Genomic DNA, 5,305 nt, shown 5'->3' with positions numbered 1-5,305 from the left:
CTCAAAAGCAATTTGGGGGAAAAAAATAATAATAAAAAAGACTTGCTGAGTTCAGCTCTGATATTTTTCAATTTACGTAAATGGAAACAATAAAATTGAAATAATCTACTTACAAGTATAGTACAGTCGTTCACTATTACAAAAATAAAGCATTTTAGACATCACTGTATAAAAATAGCCCATGACATCAGCTCTGTTTTTCATCAGCTCCAGAAAAAGCCGTGGGCTACAAGGGGTATGTGTGGGGTTTGAGTTTTTTTTAGGTTGCGTATGAGGACTGTTGGGAATAGAATTGGTACTAAGCCTCGCTCGTTCATTCAGGGAACACAGTTTACTACAGGGGAAGGCAGAAAGCCGAAGCAGCTAACTTCTCTCACACCACCATGCTTTAGATGCTTTCCCTGCATCACCAAATGGAGAGAGAGGGAAAAAAAAAAAAGAAAAAAAAAAGAAAAAAAGAAGATAGAGAAAAGCAGCAGCTCCCTCTGGAAAAAAACAATTAATGTTTTCTCTCAGCTGACCTTTAAGGGAGCCCAGAAAGACTAAACTAGGCTGGAAGAATTCAGACTCAGAGAAAATGTTCCAAAGAGCCCCAGGGTGCCAGCAGCCCCGCTGACAGCGGTGCTGGCTGCTCATGTCCCGTGCCAGCTCGGCTACCTCCTCCTCCTCCTCCTCACCTCCTCCTCTCCCACAGAAACAAGCTGTCTGTGACCTTTAGGGGGGCTAACTTCTGTCATGTTCCTGAGCTGTAAGAGATTCAGGGTTTCAAGTCTTTATCTTCAGCTGTAGAAATGTAGTAACCAGGGACTTGAACAACAAATTCTGAAGCTGTGAAATAACCAGACTGAAAAAAACTTAGAGCTACCTTTTTTGCAAAAAAAACAAAAAACCAAAAAAAAAAACCCCAACAAAACACAAAACCACAAAAAACCCAAACCCAAATGCATAAAAAACAGAGTGAAAAAAGAGCTACATTTTCATCGGAAAAAAAAAAAAAAGTACCAAGTCATTATATTACATGCTTTGTAATGTCATTGATGGCACACAGCATAAGCTTGTTTCTTTACTCAGAAAAAACCCAACAGTAATAAAAAGACACCTTATTTAAGACCCCTTATCGAAGCACTAGTCTCCCACTAAGGGACAGCTGTGTGTTTTCGTGGAAGACATCAGGCTGAGTACCAGGTGAGACCACAGTGTCGCCACGGACAAGGTTTTAAATCAGTTTATGAGAAAGCATGAGCAGGTTGTGACTGCATCTCTGTTCCTTGCAGGAGGCTTCAAAATAACGAGACACTTTTTTTTTTTCAGAATACAGGACAGGAATATTCTTAAAATAGGAGCTATGGGAGAAAGGAAAGTGGCTAAAGGAAAGAGCTGTCGCAGTCTGCAGATTATTTTATCAAGGAAGTAACCACAAACAAAACGTGTTTGGTGTACTTCTGTCACAGTTACCTTTCACGCAGTGCTTAGCTCACGGCTTTACGTGCCAAATCCCCTGTCTGCACGGAGAGTACTACGGCGTGCACACCGAATAACAGCTCCTCCTTGTCCTCGGCTGTTACCGAGCCTGTGACCTGCCAGAAGCCCGTCCGCCTGCTCAGCCAGCCCTGAGTCACACAGTGGCAGAGCCCAGGCGTGGGGAAGGGGGGCTGGACCCCATCCCCCCCACACACACACCCCGTGCCCGGCCGCAGGCTGTGCTCCAGGCTGGGGTTTTGCTTCCGTCTGCCTTATCTCAGTTGATACACGCCAGTGTACGACCTGGTGGTGCGTGACTCAGGCGCACGGAGGGGTAAGTGATGTCAAGTGCAGCAAACAGCCTCAGAACAGCCCATTTACTGAACTAGTCAGCAAATACCTACAAATAAGGGAAGAGGCTAGGGAAGTCAGGAATTCTCAGTGAATGAATCATAAACGCTAAAACCTCACCAAATTTAGGAAGTAATATTTTCCAAGCTGAAGTAGCGTCCCAAAGTGAAACATGCAAAGTTTGCAAAGGTAGCTCACTCCCAGCAATTTTTCACAGATAGATCTCAAAGCACTTTGGCAAACAGGTCAGCATCGTTACATTCCCTTTTCAAGCAGGGCGAGAGGAGCTGGCCCGAAGGAGGTCAGCCTGTGAGCAAGGAGTGTGGCCACGAGCGGAACAAAGGTCTCCTTTGTCACCCACCAGTGACCTTCCAGTCTACAAACCCAGATAGTCTTTTTTGCTGGGGTGAGGAGGAAAGGAGGTTGCTTCAACTTCAGATTTGCGTTCTGAATTTACTACGCTTTGAACTTAATTAATTAATTTGATTTTAAAATCTATTACAAAAACCTTCATAAGAGATTCTGTTTGTTTAAACCAAAACCAATCACACCCACCGTGATCAGTCCTTAGGTCCATCAGGCAGGTAGCCAACAGTTAACTTTTACATGGCCCCATCCTCCCTCTTACCAGAAATACGAAAACAGACCATAAATAAGATCATACCATCCTACTGCTGAACACCACATTGGTGACAGGACACAGAGACCTTGCAGAGGTTGCAGAGGCTGGACGCTGGAAGAGTCTCACCATTCCCCAGCAAAAGGCTGGTTTGCCAGCTGACAGGGCAATGAGAGTACAACAACATACAGCAGAGCTACTGGGGGAGAAGGCAGGAGCTGGGACAGGGCAAGTTATCACAACCTTGCCCTCAGAAAAGGAGCTGGGACAGGGCAAGTTATCACAACCTTGCCCTCAGAAAATACCCCATGGAGTGCATCATAATGGTGACTCCTCTTCTGTCACACAGACCTCTTCTGTGGGCAGGCTGCTCCAAGACCACTGCCACCAAGGTAAATGGAGAAAAGTGTGATCAGACAAAATGCTTGAGAGGTGAAGGAAGGAGGTGAAGAGGTGAAGGACGGGTCTACCGTATTTGTCATCCTCAGCTGCTGAAAGCAGGAACACGGAATAATTAAAGTAACTCCATGAGATCTGCCAGCAACGTTTTTACCGGTGACTGTTTTGTTTCGCTGAGTCCATTTTACAGAAGCTCATGGTTGTGACGGTGGAGGGTTGTGGTACACACACCAGGTATACCATTTCTCCGTGTTCCTTTTAACTAGTGTTTCCCAGGAGCTTCACTGGTACTGCAAGCAGGCGTTACTTCATCTGATGCCCAAAGCCACCTATTTTAGTTTACTGTTTCCAACTCTTCCAGTCCAGATTCTTACCACATTAGAGAAATTTCCCATCAAGCACTGACAATAAAAATGGGAAAAGCTCATTGTCCTGCCTCCAGCAGAGCTTCTGACTTGGCCATCAGCCTTACGAATGGTTTGACTTTGAGTTCCCTGAGAAGCCATATCAACAACATCTAGTCCAGCACTAGGGACATTTTGTGATTCCTTCCATTGCAGAAAGTAAGAGTAACAGGAGCTTTTTGAATGGCAAATTGAGGTCCGTGACTCTCTCTGAATAACAGCCATAGACAAGAGCGAATGAAACTTGCTTCTCTGACCCATGCTGCTGTGAACAGCACCGCAGCTTGCTTACAGTGTGAGAACATGCTCTTCTACAACATCAAGTCCATCTTCCTCATGAGCAAGGGAGGGGAGGAAGGGTCTTGGGGAGTCCGTATGTTTTGTGCATCCAGACCTAGCCAAGAACCGCCTGAAAGATAACAAGTAAAATAACAACTAAAAAGAAAGATAACAAGATAACAAGTAAAATCCTTCCTTCAACCAACTTCAAAGGAGTTAGCATCTTTGCCCAGTATACAAACAAGCAGTCTTTTATACACAGTTTAACATATCAAGTAGGAGAGACAGAGATACTATACAGTGACAGTCACATTTCTTCTCCTAGAAGGGCTGGCTGCTCCACCAGGGAAGGTTATCAGCATCAGAAAAAAGGCGACACCTCCTCCTCCAAAAGACAAGCACCATCATAGCAACAAACCATGGTTTGTTTTATTTCTGGCCGTTATCAGTTGTCTCAGCAGTATGTATCTAACCTCTGTTTACGATCAGAGGTTTATACTACATTGCAGCATGCCAATGTAAGTACATGCAGTGCTTGGACCGGGGCCAAAGTGGAGTACAAGGACCTTCAGCCATTGGTTTTACTAGTAGCTGTGATGAACTACACCAGCCAGAAGCAGAAACCTCACCCTTCCGCTAGGAATGGAAAACCACCAGCACAGCCATCCTTATGCTAGTAACCATCAGCTTGTGGGGTAACAGCGTACCAAAAGGGTGCAGAACAGCCCGGGGAAGAGCCACCACTGCCTTTCTCTAGTGCTTTTTCCCTGCTTTCTGAACACTGTGAGAGGGAACCTGCGAGCTTACAGACTCGCCTGCCCTGCGCCTGGCTGCCTTCCAGCTGGGGAAGCACATGGATGCAGCAGCTGGAGACATGAGAAGAATCCGGACAAAGAAAAGAGATTAACTAGGGAATATTTACGCTCCTTTTTTACAGCTTGAAACAACCCCTTGCTAATGGCCCGAAACCAGGGACTGCAGAACTTCTAAGGGCTCCTTCTGTACAATTCCCAGCCCAGAATATTTATTCTCCACCTTTGTCACAGAACACAGCAGAGAAAGGATTTTGCCGCTAAATTGACAAGGACTCATTTCTGAAGGTTCTGCTGTGACGGGGACAAATTTCTCCGTTAGGCCATCCCAGGGCAGTGCTATTTTCAACAGCATCTGCAGATAACGCAGACGGCTGCTTTGCTTTGCTGCTCCCTCCGTTAATTCCCCGCAGCTGCACAAGGAGCTGCACGGCGCTGCCAGCCTGGGGAAACCACATCCCTCTTGGGTTTATATCATGGCCATAATCCTTACGTGGTGGTTTAGACAAGGCGCACTGAATGTTTCCATGAATAGCTGTGTTTTGCAACAACCCAGGGTGAGGTGGTCGCGTGTCCCTGTCCTTGAGGGGCTGGAAGTACAGGCAGCCCAAGGCCAGGCTGAGCCAGCAGCAAGCACCCGTGTTTGAGGGTCTGACGATACGCTCGTTTCTGACAGGTGATGGTGCACCCCTCCACAGGCAACAGGAGCTGTTATGGATGAGACTAACGCAGGACAAGGGTGCAGGGTGACATGGCTTTGAGGTGTTTATGATGCCCCCTCCCCACCCACCCTCAGGAAAGTGCCTTACAAACCTGAAGGCAAGCTGCAGGAGGCCAGTGTTGGTGCAGCACCCAAGGATGTACCTAGGAGCTCGGTGTGCTGTATTTCTCGGTCACTTGGCAAATAAAACGGGATCCCTCTGCTTTTCCAGGCTTCATACCCCCTACAGCCCTGGTTCCCCTCTGTGGGGCTCCCTGGG

General features: G+C 46.7%; 1 long non-coding RNA gene across 1 annotated transcript; it reads right to left on the bottom strand.

Annotated features, from left to right (window-relative positions):
* Positions 1 to 2,245: 2,245 nt before the first annotated feature.
* LOC119145481 lies at positions 2,246 to 5,081 on the bottom strand. Its single transcript, XR_005103421.1, has 2 exons — positions 2,719 to 5,081; positions 2,246 to 2,674 (listed from the first exon to the last, which is right to left on the bottom strand). It is a non-coding gene; the product is annotated as an uncharacterized LOC119145481 (long non-coding RNA).
* Positions 5,082 to 5,305: the final 224 nt, after the last annotated feature.

This window comes from Falco rusticolus, chromosome 3, assembly GCF_015220075.1.
Source record: "Falco rusticolus isolate bFalRus1 chromosome 3, bFalRus1.pri, whole genome shotgun sequence".
Lineage (NCBI taxonomy): Eukaryota > Metazoa > Chordata > Aves > Falconiformes > Falconidae > Falco > Falco rusticolus.
This window is presented reverse-complemented; position numbering and strand designations above follow the sequence as displayed.